The 18259-nt window shown below is 47.4% G+C and overlaps 1 protein-coding gene across 11 annotated transcripts in view; it reads right to left on the reverse strand.

The window, feature by feature from the left end:
• Positions 1-18259, reverse strand: part of DAB2IP (DAB2 interacting protein) — a 372254-nt gene that overhangs the window by 242175 nt on the left and 111820 nt on the right. The window contains exon 1 of one of the 11 annotated variants that reach the window (XM_075905450.2): positions 4258-4550. The exons of the other annotated variants lie outside the window; for them this stretch is intronic. The gene's annotated coding sequence lies outside the window, so the exon portion shown is untranslated. Of the gene's footprint in view, positions 1-4257; positions 4551-18259 lie in introns of those variants that run through there. 11 annotated transcript variants of the gene reach the window in all.

Genomic DNA, 18259 nt, shown 5'->3' on the forward strand with positions numbered 1-18259 from the left:
TGTCAGATACTTCCTGGAGTTTTCAAAGTGGAGGGGGTGCATGCCTGCAAGGCAGCAGAGATCACAAAACAATTAGCACAGCCATCAGGGCAGATGTGTGATACTGGCAGAAGCCAGTTCTCTTAATAGTTCTCTCCACACTGGCTTTTTGTCAACAATAAAGGGAGGGGAAAAGACAAAAGTAACTCTCAGGCCTGGAAGTTTTTTGTTGCCAAAACTGGGTGGGCCAAGGAGATTACATTTAGCTCTGGGGAAAGATGCAACAAGGATTCAGGAGTAAGGCTTAAAGCCCACTCAGGACTAGATTTTGAACCAGATTTGTTTGCACCAAAGTCTCATGAGCTGTTCTCACAAAATCTACCTCCAGATTTCAGCCGAAACTAGAACACAAACCACTTCCAGCTTCTAATCTGAGTCGGGAACCAAAACATACAGATGGGTTTGGCAGCTCCTATTTCAAAGGGATTTGTAGCCAAGTTTCTAGTTTTGACTCGTTCTACACACTGTTTGTAAGGGCTGGGATCTCAGAGAAGAGGCTAAATAGAGCAACAGGGATGGAGGGAGGGAGAGAGGGAGGGAATTTTGCTGAGCAGAGACAATTGTGCCCAGACAAATGAGGATCTTTTCACTGTCACAAGAGCATGGCAAACCCATTGTGCTTAGTGGAGAGGAGCCTTGCAAATCCATGGGTATCCGCTTTACACCCATGGGTATCTGCATCTGTGGATCACTTTTGTGGATACAGATGTGAACACAAATGTTGTATCTAGAACCCCGCAAATTTGCAGATATCCGCATTATATCCACAAGTATCTGCAGCCACAGATGTAGATACCCACGAATCAATTTTGCAGATGCGGATATGAACTTTGTATCCATGCCAGGCTATAGGGATTTGCCCCTTTCCCATCCCCTATGCTAGCCCAAGGGCTACTGATCAGGAAAGGAGTGGTGTTTCTTACACACACACACAGCATGGTGTTTGACAGGGCCAGTGCATCTTCTACTATATATTTGAGAGTTTGTCGTTCTGTCTGTCTATCTGTCCATCTGTTCAGGAACTCCTCTTAAATGGTAAGAGGTACGGCCACCAAATTTAGCATTCAGTAGGGATGTAAAATCCTGTTTAATCAGTTAGGGTATGTCTACACTACCACCCTAGTTTGAAGTAGGGTGGTAATGTAGGCAACCAGAGTTGCAAATGAAGCCCGGGATTTGAATTTCAATTGCATTGATCTGACTAGTCATGTAGTGAATACTGTACAATTTGTATCGACTGTACTACTCAATAAGGACCACTCTGCAGAGCCACAGCAGTGGTAGCTCCAGGACCTGTGCTATGGCTCTGCATTTTTAAATGTAGTAAGAGCCTGGTGGTTCTTACTACATTTAAAATGCAGAGGCGCAGCATATCCCAGACCAGGGTGAGTTGGGAGTGCTCGATCCCAGCTCACGCTGAGTCCAGCAGGCCCTGCCCGCGGCAGCCAGCCCTGTCAGCCGTGAACAGAGGCTGCTCCGGCACCAGCCTGTTCGTGGTGGCCAGGGCTGGCCATGGCCAGAGGCTGCTGCCAGAACATCCCCTGCATGTGGCCAGCCTGGGCTGCTGTGAACAGGGGCTGCTTGGCCTGGCCGTGGGGGGGGGCCCATATCCCTGCTTGGACCCCTGTGTACAGGAGCTGCTGCCGGAGCAGCCCCTGCCTACAGCGAGCCTCCAGCACCAGCTCCTGTTCCTCCCCATTTGCTGCCTCTCACAGAGGCAGCAAGCGGGGGGAGTGAGTAGTCAATACTCCAAGCGACTAACCAATAAGCTTATGCTTGTCAGGTAGTTGACTAGTCGTCTACTCACTAACATCCCTAGGGAGGTGCAGAAGCAGCTCTGTTATTCCCTTCTCTAGGCATGAAGTCTCAGTACACAAGACAAAGTAGAACCTTGGGGGACTATTCTCAGCTCTGTCATGGACTCACAGGGTGACCCTGGACCTTTAAGTATCTGCTGCTCAGGTTCCTCATCTGTAAAATAGGCTTAATACTTCCCTATCTCAGTGCACTGTTATGAGGCTTCATTAACGCCTGTAAATCGGTTTTGGTCCTAGGATGAACAATTCTGTGGAAGAGGAGCATGTTATCACGGGCCGATAACCAGAGTGACATTTACAGAAGTACTTAGTGTTATCAAATGCCACCCGCTCCTCCCTAGCTAGTGAGTTTCTATGTAAGTTGGATATCACCCTTCCGCTTGGAGAAATACTTGGATTATACCTTCATTTGACCATTTATTGGCTCTAGATTCAAGCTGATTTGGGAGCTTAGGCACACAGTATCTCGGGACACTATTTGCTGTCCAAAAGTCTTCAGCGTGTTATTAACTTAAAACCTCCAAATCTCTCCTTTAAGACACGCATGGCCTGAGAAATCACTGAAGTAACAGGCTACAAAAGAGGATTATAGGTGCAGGCAAACTGGATCTGAAAAGACGATTCCTTAGGAGTAATGGGCAAAGCCACATTATCATAGAACAGAGAGAGATGCCAGTGGGCAGGCAGGAATAGCGAAGAAAGCGACGGCTTTTGTGTTCCCTCACATTTCCACCAGCCTTTCTTGTACGCCGTGTACTAAAGAGGCTGGAAAGAATGTGAATGAGCAGCAAGCAGATTCTCTGCACTTGCTCTTGGGAAGTTGAGTCAGATCTAACAAAACAGGCAGCACTGCTGTTCCTTTCAAAACTCTAAGGCTACGTCTACACTGGCACCCTTTTCCGGAAATGCTTAAAACGGAACAGTTTTCCATTATAAGTATTTCCGGAAAAAGCGCGTCTACATTGGCAGGATGCTTTTCCAGAAAAGCCCTTTTTCCAGAAAAGCGTCCGTGGCCAATCTAGACGCGCTTTTCCGCAAAAAAGCCCCGATTGCCTTTTTTTGGCAATTGGGGCTTTTTTGCGGCAAACACTACTGTGCTGTCTACACTGGCCCTTTTCCGGAACAGTTTTCCGGAAAAAGGACTTTTGCCTGAACGGGAGCTCTCGCCTGCCAGCGGGAGGGGGGGGTCTCCCCCACCCAGTTGCCGGCGCGCCTAGTTCACACCTGCCGGAGGAGCCTCCCCTGCCCAGCTGTCCACGCGCTGAGCTCGCGCATGCCGGGGGAACGTCCCCCGCTCAGCTGTCCGCGCGCCGACCTTGCGCCTGCCGACCCCTCTGCCCCAGCCCAGCCCAGCCGAGCCCGTGCCTAACCCCCTCCCCGCCCAGCTCGTGCCTGCCGAGAGTGAATTTAAAACTTTAAAAAAAAACCTCCGATGGATAATGTGCACCCCGACTTTGACGTTAAAAAACGGGTAAAAAAGTGCGCACTATACTCGTAACTTTACGGTACATGTTAAATGATCTGCCTACCCATGCGTAGGAAACTTTTTTGAGACAGAGACACGGGAACATTTACTGTCAAGCCAAGTTTACTAGCCACGGTATTAGGAGGATGCTAATTAATAAAAATAATACTTAGCACTTCATAAACATTAATTAATTTAGGATCCTCAGGCACAGGCCAACTTCTGAAGATTATTTCTAGACTGTAGCGAACGGATTTAATTTGTTAAGCTAATCCCTGGTGTTTGAACAGGAATTTAACTGACCCTCATTACAGTGATCCCCAATTTTCAGATGGAGAAATACCATCATGCAGTTAAGCAATTTACCCAAGTCTTCCTGGAAGTCAGCAGCAGAACCAACTCTGTCAGCAGCTCTGGGGTCCCAGTCACACACTCAGCCCACTGCAGACGGCTACTTTCTTACCTGTAATTCAAATTGCCCAGATACTCTCAAATCAAACCGGCACACGTAACACCTGGGACCCAGGTTAATACGTTCCACTGGAGAAGTCTTATTTTTAAAGTAGCATCACCTGTTCCTGCAGGTCAAAACTAGCCTAGGAAGAGGTCATCAGAATTACTCTCTCGCTGTTAGGAGTGACATTTACCGACTACTTCTACTTGCTCAAGCGTCCCATTCTTAGGTCATGTCCCTGCAAGCCCCATCTAATTCAAGCTGAGCCAGCGGAGGGGAGAGACAGACTGTAAGAACAAAGGAAAAAAGAGGGTCTCCACAAAGCAGCTGGAATGACAAACCGACAAGCAGAGCCTTCCAGCGAGTTCTCACGTAGACTTTCTGATACAAAAACTGTTCTGACTTCAGAACAAGAAAGGGAGGCATAAAACCTCAATGCACACCCGTAAAGTTAGCAATTAGAAGAGTCTCCCTTCACTCACCAAAAGGAAATGGTGCTCGTTAGCCACCCTTATGCCAGGACACTCCAAACAAGTCCGGAATGAGATGAGATACAGAGAGGATGACTTCATCATCTTCGACAGGAAGAAAGTGAAGTATGCCTGGAATGCTGGCTGGAGAGGCACGGCAGGAGGTAGGGAGAGGAGAGAAGTCTTTGCCAGGACTCTAATACTGAAGTGCTTTGAGGAATGGAGATTTATTATCCTTTAAACTCCAGCAGGTCATTTGGAAATACCGGGAAACCACTGACGTCCAATCGGATTGGAAATTGCTGTGGGAAGAACACGCTAAGCAGTGCTCAGGAAAGAGTTAAGCATCCTCTTGCCCTTTGGGTACGATCAGCCAATGAAAGTTTGTTATGGTCACCTGATGCATTATTATTTTGCCCCTTTCACAGAATGTTCTGATACTGCATCACCTGCTTCGGAGATTTAAAGGGTGGAACCAGAAGGAACTGGAATTACCTGTCTCCTGTCTGTGTGGTTTAATTACGCTGATCTGAATGAATCACATCACCTTAATGAACTCACGTGTTCTTCTTCGACTCATTTCTGCACCATTTAATGACGCGGTAACCCAACCACAACAGGAAAGAGGAGGCAGCACATGGAGAAAGAACTTGTATACTTGGAGTGGCTCAGCTGATGGTGTTTTGGTTGAAAGGGCCCCCAGCGATGAGATGTCCCTAATAGCGTGATCCTGAATAAGACCTACCAGTTGAAGCAGGGTAGGGAGATAGCCCAGAGAGATTCCCAGAGAGCTTTAAGGGGCCCCATGACTCCAGTTGAGAGGCATGACTTCGGGGGTGATGGATGTTAAAGGCACAACAGAGAACGGTTCTTAGGGCGGTCGAGGAAAAATGCCTGAGAAGTTTTAAACGGGACAATGTCCAGGAAATACAATGAAGACGGAAATGAGTATGCACAGAATCATAGAACACTAGACCTGGGAGGAACCTTGAGAGGTCGAGTCCAGTCCCCTGTCCACACAATAGGATCAAGCACCACCTAGACCATCCCTGACAGGTGTCTGTCTAACCTGCTCTTAAATATCTCCAGCGATGGAGATTCCACAACCTCCCTAGGCAATTTATTCCAGTGTTTAACCATCCTGATAGGATGTTTTTCCTAATGTGCAACCTAAACCTCCCTTGCTGCAGTTTAAGCCCATTGCTTCTTGTCCTGTCATCAGAGGCCAAAGAGAACAATTTCTCCCCACCCCCACTCCCTGTGACAACCTTTTAGATACCTGAAAACCGCTGTGACAAACTGCTGGCCAAGCCAGAGCTCTGCCACTACAGCCTGGCTGAAAGGGCCAATTGCAGCCAGCTGAGCAAGCCCAGGGCTGAAGGGCTAATGGAAGCAGCTGTGGGCCTCATTAGCGAGAGGGCTGTATAAAGCAGCCAGAGGGGAAGTGAAAGGGGAGAGCTAGGGTGGGGCTCAGGGTGCGTCCCTAAGCAGAAGGTGAGGCTGGCTGAGTTTGCTGTGAAGAAAAGCTCTGTAAATAGAAGGTGGTGAGAAATTGGCACTGACAATAAAAGGCACAGGTGACTGCACCAGAAAGCGTCTCTGTTTGCTTTGTGACCCAAGACTGCATCCCAAGGCAAGGGGCTTGGGCAAGGACCTTCAACACCGCTATCATGTCCCCTCTCAGTTTTCTCTTTTCCAAACTAAACAAGCCCGATTCCTTCAGCTTTCCCTCACAGCTCCTGTTTTCTAGACCTTCAATCATTTTTGTTGCTCTTCCTGGACCTTCTCCAATTTCTCCACATCTTTCTTGAAATGTGGTGCCCAGAACTGGATGCAATCCTCCACCTGAGGCCTAATCAGCTCAGAGAAGAGCGGGAGAATGACTTCTTGTGTCTTGCTCACAACACACCTGTTAATGCCTCCCAGAATCATGTTTGCTTTTTTTGTAAGGGTCACACTGTTGACTCATATGACCCCTAGATCCCTTTCTGCAGTACTCCTTCCCAGACAGTCACTTCCCATTCTGTATGTGTGAAACGGATTGTTCCTTCCTAAGTGGAGCACTTTGCATTTGTCCTTATTAAACTTCATCTTATTTGCCTCAGACCATTTCTCCAGTTTGTCCAGATCATTTTGGATTATGACTCTATCCTCCAAAGCACTTGCAACTCTTCCCAGTTTGGAATCATCTGCAAACTTTGTAAGTGTACTCTCTACGCCATTGTCTACACCGTTGAAGATTCTGAACAGAACAGGTCCCAAAACAGACCCCTTCGGAATCCGACTCGTTATGCCCTTCCAGCATGACTGTGAACCGTTAATAGCCACTCTCTGAGAACTGTTACCCAGCCAGTTATGTGCCCACCTTATAGTAGCCCCATCTAAGTTATATTTGCTTAGTTTATTGATAAGAAGGTCATGCGAGACTGCATCAAATGCCTTACTAAAGACTAGGTATACCATGTCTACCACTTCTCCCTTATCCACAAGACTTGTTATCCTATCAAAGAAAGGTATCAGATTGGTTTGACATGATTTGTTCTTTACAAATCCATGTTGGCTGTTACTTATCACCTTATTTTCTTCCAGATATTTGCAGATGAATTCCTTAATTACCTGCTCCATTATCTTTCCTGGCACAGACGTTAAACTGACTGGTCTGTAGCTTCCTGGGTTGTTATTTCCCTTTTTATAGATGGGCGCTATACTTGCCCTTTTCCTGACTTCCATGATTTTTCAAAGATGATAGCTAAAGGTTCAGAAACCTCCTCTATCAGCTCCTTGAGCATTGTAGGATGCATTTCATCAGGCCCTGGTGACTTCAGACATCTAACTTTTCTAAGTAATTTTAACTTTGTCTTTCTTTATTTTATCTCCTAAACTTACCCCATTTACACTAGCATTCACTATGTTAGGCATCCCTTCATCATCAAACTTCTTGATGAAGACCAAAACAAAAGTAATTAAGCACCTCTACCATTTCCAAGTTTCCTGTTATTTCTCCCTCCTCACTGAGCAATGGGCCTACCCTGTCCCTGGTCTTCCTCTTGCTTCTAATATATTTATAGAATGTCTTCTTGTTATCCTTTATGTCTCTGGCTAGATTTAGCTCATGTTGTACCTTTGTCTTTCCACTCTTGCCCCTGCATACCTGTGTTGTTCCCTTATATTCATCTTTTGTAGTTTGACCTAGTTTCCACTTTTTATGTGGAAACTTTTTTATTTTTAGATCATGCAATATCTTCTGGTGAAGTCAAGGTGGTCTTTTGCCATACTTGCTATCTTTCCTATGCAGTGGAATAGTTTGCTTTTGGGCCCTTCATAAGGGCCCTTTGAAAAACTGCCAACTCTCTTCAGTTGTTTTTCCTCTTAGTGTTGCTTCCCATAGGACCTTGCCTGCCAGCTCTGAGTTTACTAAAATCTGCCTTCCTGAAATCCATTGTCTCTATTTTGCTGTTCTCCCTTCTACCATTCCGTAGAATAAAGAACTCTGTGATTTCATTGTCACTTTCACCCAAGATGCCTTCCACTTTACAATTCTCAATCAGTTCCTCCCTATTTGTTAAAATCAGTTCTAGAGCAGCTTCCCTCCAGTAGCTTTCTCAACTTTCTGAAATAAAACATTGGCTCCAATGCAGTCCAAGAACTTATTGGATAGTCTGTGCCCTGCTGTGTTAGTTTCCCAACATATGTCTGGATAGTTGAAGTCCCCCATCATCCCTAAACCCTGCGCTTTGGATGATTTTGAGAGTTGTTTAAAAAAAATCCTCATCCACCTCTTCTGCCTGGGTAGGTGGTCTGTAGTAGACCGTTAGCATGATGCCACCCTTGGTTTTTTTTATCCTTTTTAACCTAACCCAGAGACTCTCAACTCATCTGTCTCCTACATCTATCTCCACCTCAGTCCAAGTGCAAACATTTTTAATATACAAGGCAACATCTCCTCCCCTTTTTCCCTACCAATCCTTCCTGAGTAAGCTGTACCCTTCTATACCAATATTCTAATCATGTGTATTACTCACTAGGTGTCTGTGATACCATCTATGTCATAGTTGTGTTTGTTTATTAGCAATTCAGGTTATTTCTTCTTCTTACCCATACTTCTTGCATTTGTATACAGTCATCTAAGGGTATGTCTACACTACCACCCTAGTTCAAACTAGGGTGGTTAATGTAGGCAACCGGAGCTGCAAATGAAGCCCGGGATTTGAATTTCCCGGGCTTCATTTGCATAAAGCCGGGCGCCACCATTTTTAAATGTCCCACGAGGAGTACAGGTAGTTCGGAATAGGAAGCCTAATCCAAACTACCTAGTTCGTGCCACATGTAGCCGCGGGCGACTCCGCACCCACCTCCCCTGGGCCGCAGGGATGTGCCGGTGCAGCGACAGAAAGTGACACTCTCCGTTTTTGCAACCGTTGCAGTTTCTGCCATGCATACATGAAATTCGGTGCTACTGCTCAGGACTTGCTACCATGGGTTGCAAATTCAGAGGGAACGGGTGGTCGAAAACACACACACTTTGCTCCCTGCTTGATAACGGACTCAGGGGATGCTGGTGTTTTGCCTTGGGAGGGGGCCTTTTGCTTTGGGTGCGCATGCTCAGCGCACCCAAAGTCGCAAATGTGGAGAAGTTAGTGTTTCTGTCGTTACACCGGCAGCAACGCGGAGCTAGCAGCTGGAAGCCGCTTTAGCCTCGCTGTGCTGCAGGGGGTTCCTGGTAGGTTTTAACCTGGGGACAGCAGACAGGGCCAGGGGACATGGGGTGTGTGCTCACATGCCAGCTGGGAGACATGCGGAGACCCCTGCCCCCTTCCTGGAGCCCTGCCAGAGGGGGGTGCCTGCTGGCCCAGGAGGAGGGTTTGAAGACTGGCACTGGCCCTACAGTAAATTGAGTTTGAGACCCCTGCCTTAAAAAAAACATTGTAGCCACACACCATTGGCTACAAGTTGAACCATTTAATGAGCAGTCACCTCAGTTTTGATAGAAAATGGCTGAAAATCACGTTTGTGATCAATTAAAGACTCCCATTGAAAATTAGACTTAGTTGAAGTTGCTGCTAATGAACATCTGGAATGGATATTCCCAGGAATAATTAAAGCCTTTCCTAGAAAGTTCACTGTCGCTTTTTATATTAGAACAAAATTATTTCTTTTCCCCTCCGGGACTCTCAAGATGTAAAATGGCCTTTTGTAAAGCACAAAGCCCGTAATCTTCTCTCTCATCTATGCTGGAGTCAACACCTCACTCCCAGTTCATTTAATGCCTCATACCAGGTTTCATCTGGCACAGTCTCATCCTTTCACCTGTGCATTTCGCAGAGCTACGCCTTTTAAAACAACACCTTTCTCAGAACCCTTCTGCCGGGACAAGAGCAAAGTCAGGCCCTTGTCTGTGACACTCTCATTTACAAGAACACTCACAGGTGGTCCATGATGCTCTGTGACACAAATGAGTTAGAATTACAGTTAGGTGCTGGCTATGATGACTAGTGGTTAGCGCTCTGTGTGACAGCCAGGTTCAATTCCTGACCCTGGTCTCTGTCCTGTTTTGCAGCAGATGAAAGCGCTACAGGATGTGGCACACTCAGCCGGGCAGGGGCAGTTCCCGGCTGGCTATAAAAGTATCTGAAGGACTCCCAAGTTCTCTAGAGCTGGGAGAACAGTCACTGAAGCAGGGGTATAAAGACCTGGCTGGAAAATGGAAAGAGGTAAAATTCACAGACATCCTTTCGCAAAATTATTTTCCATCAGCCTTTCCCTGAAACAAAGTTACCAACCATCTCGGACTCTCACAAAGGAGGTGAAGGACCCCTGGGAAAAGCGGGTCTTTTTAAGTGACAGGGACACTGCCCACACACACGGATGGGTCAGTCTGGTACATAGCTGGAGTCCCTCAGGCTACGTCTAGACTGCAGTTTTCTTTCGGAAGAAGCGTTTCCGGAAGAGATCTGCCGAAAAAACGTCTTCTGAAAGAGAGCGTCCATACTGCCAAAGCGCATTGAAAAAGCCATCTGCTTTTTCGAGAGATAGCGTCCACACTGAATGGACGCTATCTTGCATTTAAGCTGTGATTACTATGGACGGAGTGGCCACCAGGGCACCTGCGCTTTTTCCTCTTTCCTCTTCTTGCGAAAGAACTCCCTCTTCCCCGTCCACACACGCCTTTTTTCCAAAAGAGCTCTTCCGGAAAAAGGTTTCTTCCTCATAGACTGAGGATTACCAATGCCGGAAAAACCCCTCCGTCCTTTCGATTTTTTGTCAAAAGAACGCGATTGCAGCGTGGACGTAAGTGAAGTTTTTCGGAAAAACAGCCATTTTTCTGAAAAAAACTGTGCAGTGTAGACATAGCCTCACCCGGGCATCGGAGGTCCCAAGATACCAGCTGAAGACAAGGATTGATCTGTGCAATACATGATGCCCCCTGTTCTGGCGTGGTATTGGTATTTCTACCTCTTAATCCTCACTCCTCCGGCAGGCAATGCTACTAGCTCTCAGTAACCAGCAATCCCCCAGGCTAACACCAGCAAGCAGCAGAGCCGTTTCTATCACACCACAAATGCGGATTCTTAGCATAGGCACCCTGCAGTTGGGACCTGCTTGCCTTATTTCTTCTCCTTTGTTAGGATCCATTTCGGCAGCTGGTTCTGTCCTAACTGGTTTTGGGAAGAACCCTGCAGAAAGGAAATGCAATGAATCCCCACTATCTCCCAGAAGCGGGGCAAAGGGACCGGTGCTCTGACACGGCAGTAATTGAGCTGTCTCACAAGAGGGAGCTAAAGCTTCTTTGCTCAGGGATGCAAGACCATGCGAACTGACAGCTCAAGAATGCAACCAAAAATTCCCAGTCAAAGCAGGAGGAGGGGTAGCGGGGGGCAGGCGCCAGCAAACGCAGGCAGAGAGCGCTGTACTCAGAGAGAGGCGGGGATACGAAACACATTCCTTCCTAAGAATTTTACTTATACCTATTTGCATTGCCTTCTAGTTTGGGATTGGCATGTCATGACTGAATTGCTCCCTGAAAGCAGGCTACTAACCTTTCTGTAGCTATTGTTCTGTAAGGTCTCTCCTACAGGTCTGTTCCATGTAAGCTGCATTGGCATCTCGGGCACATTTGCCGGAATTTCTCCCCTGGGCAAGTTGTGGAGGGCCTGACTCTGCACCCCAGAAGGGGCGGGGCCTCAGGCTGAAGGGGTGGGGCTGAGAGCAGCCAGCTTTTGTCCCCAGTCCTCTGAGCTGCTTGGAGCATGTGGTGTGATGCTCCGGACAGCAATTTAAAGGGCCTGGCGCTCTGGCCACCACTGCCGCAATAGCAGGAGCCCTGGGCCCCTATGAATCGCCAGGCCCCAGGACAACTGGGGGAAAAATTTCTGGCGACTCTGCCAGGCTTTGCTGAGGTGACATGTGACCCTCTGTTGCACCGTCCTTCCCATCCCATTGAGGACTCCTCTCCCTGCGCCTTACTAGTGCCAAATGCTAGCCATTTGGGGGCAGAGCCTGCTCTCTCCTGCAGCCAATGGGATCTTATTTTAATAAGAGGAGGGTCAGGCACTTTGTGTCAGGGAAGAACACTCCATGGGGCAAACAGGAGGAGGGGAGGAGAAAATCCCCACAAGTCAGAGGCGGGATCTTCGGCAGGGCCAAGCAGGGAGAGGTAGGAAGCCAGCAACCTGATTTTGCTGGGGAAAACAGAACCGAGCGCAAGAGAGAGAGTCCACTGCAGCCGGGAAAGAGAATGTTGGTGACACCAACAAATCAGGCTCCTTTTTCAGCGAGGAAGATGCAAACGGGGCTGCGGCACCAGCCACTTAAGAAGAACTCTTGTGGTTTTAAGCTATCTAGATTAGAGGTGTTCTAGTCTTTAGTTCTCAGCCGCCGAAATAAAATACGTTGATTTATCTTGCTCTGGTGTGCTGCCTACAGAGCAAATTCAGCTTCTCCTAGCAGCATGTCATCAAAGGCCATTTCCTGAGGGTAACATTGAAATGTGAATGGAGCACAGCCTTAAAAAATATATCAGAACACGATGAAATTCAGGCTGGGTCGGGGTCCAAACAGGGCAGGCTGCTAATATTCTGGTTGAAGCGGAAGGGTTGATAAAGTGGCATGAGACATCAGCCCCCTCGGAGGTGATGATCAAGACGAGCTATACAGAGTTTGGAGAACAAGAAGTCAGCTCTAGGGAGATTTAAATTAGATTCATCCATCACGCTGAACATCTCAGTAAAGATTCAAAATTGGGAACGGGCTGCGTTCTCGGCGTGCTTAACGAGCACAGCTGCATATTCACCCACACAAGACAAAGAAAGAGACGTTATGTTCGCTGTAATCCATGGCTGCATCCAGACAGCCAGTACGGGCAACAGCTCTTCTGCATGCACGCACCATCAGGAACAGGGCACCAAAAACATAATCCTCTTCCACCCAAGCTGACGAGGAAGCACTAACATGGCATGCATCCTCTGAAGGCCGCAGTCTCATGCTATGATCATTCTAGTCTAAGCAGCATTCTAGGACTCTATGGTATACTTGGAAGGGTGAGTAGCATAACTAATTGTCATGGCACATATATACTAGGCATCAGGGCCGGACGGAGGCATGGGCGAGCTGGGCAGCTGCCCAGGGTGCAAACCGATGGGGGGCACCTGATGGCAGCTGTAACGGGCGCGCGGTGTCCCTTACAGCTGCCATCAGGGCTCCTGCAGCGCCGGCCCCGCGGCGACGGCCAGCAGCGCCCTTCCCCCCACGGCCACGGGGCCCTGCACTGCCCGGCTGGGCAGCGCATGCGCCATGTGCCCCGGGGGCGGACCCCGGGCTGTGCGCCAGTGGCCGTGGCCAGCCCGCGGATGCGCTGTGCGCCCTGGGGGTGGGCCCGCGCTCCCGGGGAGGAGGGCGAGCCTGCGCCCGCGCCATGCGCCCTGGGGGTGGCACCACGTGCCCGGGCCCAGGGCGCCAAAAGGGCTTGGGCTGGCCCTGCTAGCGATGTTAGGGTGCGTCTGCACTAGCCCCCTACTTCGAACTAGAGAGGCCAATGAGGGCGACCGAAATTGCAAATGAAGCGCAGGATTTAAATATCCCGCGCTTCATTAGCATGTTCCCAGGCGGGCGCCATTTTGGAAACTGACTAGCCCGGAAGAACTGCCCGCATCTACATGCGGCAGTGAAACGGGAGTTCGAAGTAAACCCCTAACTCGAATTAGCTGTTGCTCCTCGTGGAATGAGGTTTAATAGCTAATTCGAGTTAGGGGTTTACTTCAAACTCCCGTTTCACTGCCGCGTGTAGACGTGGGCAGTTATTCCGGGCTCGTCAGTTTCCAAAATGGCGCCCGCCCGGGAACATGCTAATGAAGCGCGGGATATTTAAATCCCTTCATTTGCAATTTCGGTCGCCCTTATTAGCCTCCCTCATTCGAACTAACGGGCTAGTGTAGACGCACCCTTAGAGTTTAACTGATTGACCGACAAGCTGATGGACAATGTTATCGGTTAAAGTCCTCCCCGGGAGAGGAACCGGAAGGGGCTGGGGTCCCCGCTCCTGGGAAGGCTTCACTGTGGGCGCTGCACTATAAAGCTTACGTTAACGGATTTAATACTGCAGAGCCTGCAGCGCATAGAACCACCAAGATTTTCAGCAGTTACACAGTTACCATTTTAATCAACTTTTAACAGCCCTAACACACACTAGTCCAACAACGACGTAGTCTGAATGCTTAGCCAGCCATTATCTCTAAATGAGCTGAGCCTTACAACAGTGACCAGGGGATGAAATATTGGCCGTGCTCACGTGTAACAAAACTGCTCTCTAATGGCTGCAGTGTGGCTAAGAGTGAAACCTACTGATTCATCACAACTGTTGGAACTGACTAATGGAGTCTGAAACCTCACCATATTTCAAAGTTGTACTGCTGTTTAGTTGTTTGGCCTGCTCGCTTCCTATCTCAGCTGCAGGTATAGACACCGGTTGAAAACTCAAACAGGCAGGAGCAAATAATCAAAACATTTCAAATTTATAATAGGTCCAGGATTTTGTTTCAGGCTGGTTCTCTTATTCACTGTTAAAACCACTTGTAAAACCCACCCTACTTCTCCAGCACCCTATGCTCTCAGTCCAAGTCCTCACTTGCCACGCAGAGATCAATCTTTTGGCATTTGATTTAGTGGGTCTAATTAAGACCTGCTAAATTGAATGCAGAGGGTGGCTCTGGTCAGTGCTGGTCCTCCGGTCAGTTGCAAGGAGTAAGGGAAGCCGAGGGCAGTATTTGCTCCCATCAGCCTCCGTGTGTGAAGACAGTACCAAGTTCAACTTATGGTAAACCGACTTAAGCACACTTAAGCCGAGCTTCTGGATCTAATGTAGACCTGACCTCAGAGCTCTAGCAAGAAGGCAGTTTGTAAGACACTTGCAGGAAGTGTTATAAAGTCTCCATCTACAATTGATCCTCAGTGCTGGGACAATTCTGCTGAGCTTAGGTGCCATGTGGAAACTCCAGTGAGACTGGAAACATGAGAAACCAAAGAACATGATTTTCGTCTGTCTCTGATGAGGGTCTCTCCTCCCCCTTTGAAACAGTTGGCTCAAAGAGGCTAACTACAGAGAGGTTTAGGCAGTTAATCTGCTTTGTTCCTGATGTAAAAACAAAGAGAGACAGGAACCTTTCCACAGTTTAATTCCCCGGACCCTTTTTTCCCCCCACCCTATCATTTGTTGCTACTGCTGTAGCAGGTCTGCACTGGGAAAGTGCTAATAAATAAATAAATTAAATAAATGCACATTTTATAAATGGGATTCATCGGATTTGATTTGCAACAGCAACAAACCAGATGTTCTATTGACAGCACTCCATTAGGGAAATAGATGAAGGCACATACATATCTCTGTTCCTATCTATCTGCAGAGTACAACAAACATTAAGATTTGAAACTCCCAAAGTACACTCAGCTTTAATAATACAGGTTGAACCTCTCTCGTCTGGCACTCTTGGGACCTGATCAGTGCCAAGTCAGAGAATTTGCCAAACCACGGGAGGTTAATATCGTCTGGCAGCATTACCAACACTTCCACTGCTTTAGTGGGCGGTTAGAAGACATTTAGGGCCAGTTAATGCTAAATAACAGCACAGATCACTGAGCGCCAGGACTGGTGGCCATAAGCAAACTTTATGGAACCACAGGAAATTTGGCACATGATAAGTAGACATCCGGCAACTGAAATCATGTCGGACCACAGATGTTGCTGGACCAGAGTGCCGGACTAGAGAAGTTCAGCCGGTAGCCTGCAAACCTCCTAATTCCTAGAACTAGCCAGGCCAGGTCAGATGACTTTAAACATTGAATAAACTTTAGTGTCCTTCTGGAAAACTGGAGACGGGGATGTCAGAATGCACACTTAGAATGCAATCTGATTTGACATTTTTGGTGGAGAAAGCCAACTTCCTCAGAGCAAGGTGTTCAGAGTTTTCTCTGGCAACTGCAAGAGATAATTGAAAATCTTTCCCATGTGAATTTCCTACAACAGGGTGAACACACACACACACACACACACACACACACACACACACAATCGTTTCTACACACACACACATAATTGACAGGAGTTACTAACATATTTTGCTATTTTTTGTTTGTTTACCCCGGGCGTCTAACAGCGTTTTGCTTACAGCTATTTTCAGTGGGTTCCCTTGTGTACACAGTCAATCACTTTCTTCCTTGGTGTGAAGATCCTCATTAACAAAGGAGACCAGAAACCACTTCTCTCCTCACTCTCCCACTAGCCTCTCTTTTTTTAAAAAAGTATTTTCCCAAGTATTTAAAAAAGGAGGGAGAGAGAGGGAGAGAGCGAGCCAGCATTCAAGAGCGCCCCAGGAAACAGCATGTATAGGCTGTTCAGCTAGAGACTGGAATGTTTGCTCCCACACATACTTGGGGACGGTGCATGTATTTAACACGAGTTACCGGTGTGCAGTTCTGTTGTGCGGCTGACTCATTCCACCCCAGAAGTGGCTCCATGTGAGTGACAGGTGGATACTGAATCCCATCTCTTCTTGGAGAGCACTGATGTGTATCTTGCACCCAGAGTTCTCCCTCCCTTCCCCCCCCCCCCCCCCCGCCCCACCCAGGGTGCAGGGGAGGATCTACCAGGAAGCTGGATGTGGCTCCTGAACCCTGTGCTGTCTGATCTTGGGATAAGATGACCAGCTGACAAACTGTGGAACTCTACTCAGTCATACCCTATCTCTGCACCTGCTCTCCCCCAGCCATACCCCCACTGCTGGGAAGGGGAGCCAGTATCCCACCTCTTCCATCATACACAAGCAAAGGGGAATTCTCCCCTAGTCAGCTCTGGCCAAAATACGGCGACTGTGTGCCACAGGGCAAGACAGGAGATCCCTGCCTCGCATATCCATCTCTGGACACACAGTACTGGATCTGTAGGTGAGTGGGCACTTGCCATTGTCCTGATGGAGACTCAGATGACGATCTCTCTCCCTCCCACTCGTGGTCTTGAAACAGCTTCAGACACCCTGCATCCTCCTTGCCGGCTGAGACCCCGCTAGCAGAGCCAAGTCACAGAAAGGAGAAACAACAGCTACGGTCACCTAGTTCAGCCCTTCCTAACGCTGCATTTGGGCTGATAGCAGAGAACCTCTGAGGCCTCTCCCAATACCCAGCTCTGCTGTCAGAGGCATTGCTCCTCTAATCTTTCCCATCCATGTGCGGAATAAATATTTTATGTGCACCGAGGTGTGTGCGGATGTGCACTAGAGATGTAACAAGTAGTTTAAAAATGTAACCAGGCAATTGCTAAAAATCTGATGCCCTGCCAATGAGCCAGGTCCTTTGCATACAAACTGCTGCAATCACAGACTCATTCTGCACATATTAAACAAAAGCTTAACAGCTCAAACAGGACGGGAATTTACAACTGAGACGTTGATGTTTTAATAGTGCATTTCCTCTTCCTTGTCTTGGGAAAATATAAATATCTGCAAAATAAGGATATGCAAAAATCCAAAGACAGAAAACATTTTAGTTAAATATGCATCTGGAGAGAGAGTGTGGAACACTAGGAGTATTTCGGCTTCATGAAGTGATTGTCTGAATAAAACATGTCTGGGCTACCTGGAAAACTAAACAACATTCTAGTTACAAGTAACTCAGCGATTAAGGCCAGAAGAGACCAATCATATGGTCTGATCTGCAGTATACTACAAATGTCACCCAGTCATCCCTGTATAGAGCCCAAATATTTGTGTTTGACAGAAGTACAATTTGTATTTGGCTAAGATAACTGCAGAGCCCTTTTGTACCCATCACAACCATCTTCTCTTAGGTAAGCTAAACAAATAGCTATTTAAGTCTTTCACTGCAAGGCATTTTTTCCATCTAGTAATGGAGCTATTGTTAGGATTTTCCCCCTTACATATACTTTCAAAACTTATTTGTCCTTACCTGTTGCTGCCACAAATTTTTCCCTGATGTCCCTAGCTTCCCTTATCAATTTTCTACACTTCATAGTCAATTTATACTGACTGCCATTTAATTCCCATTTTCTGTGTATTTCCCCTCACATACCTACACCATTTTTTTGGAACAAAGAAAATTAACATAAACAGTTTTCTTAGGGTATGTCTACACTACAGAGTTTTTTTTCAGAAAAACTGCTGTTTTTCTGGAAAACACCCTCACTTACGTCCACACTGCAAGCACGTTCTTTTGAAAAAAATGGAAAGAACTGAGAGATTTTTCCGACATTGGTAAAACTCTTTCTACGAGGAAGAAGCCTTTTTCTAAAAGAGCTCTTTCGGAAAAAAGGCATGTGTGCACAGGGAAGAGGGAGTTCTTTCGCAAGAAGAAGAAAGAGGAAAAAGCACAAGTGCCCTGGTAGTCATTCCGCCCATAGTAATCACAGCTTACATGTGAGATAGCATCCACACTGGATGAATGCTACCTGTCAAAAAAGCAGATGGCTTTTTTGATGCGCTTTGGCAATGTGGACACTGTCTTTCGAAAGAAG

The sequence above is a fragment of the Pelodiscus sinensis genome, chromosome 23 (genome assembly GCF_052426305.1).
Source record: "Pelodiscus sinensis isolate ZL-2025 chromosome 23, ASM5242630v1, whole genome shotgun sequence".
NCBI classification, from domain to species: domain Eukaryota; kingdom Metazoa; phylum Chordata; order Testudines; family Trionychidae; genus Pelodiscus; species Pelodiscus sinensis.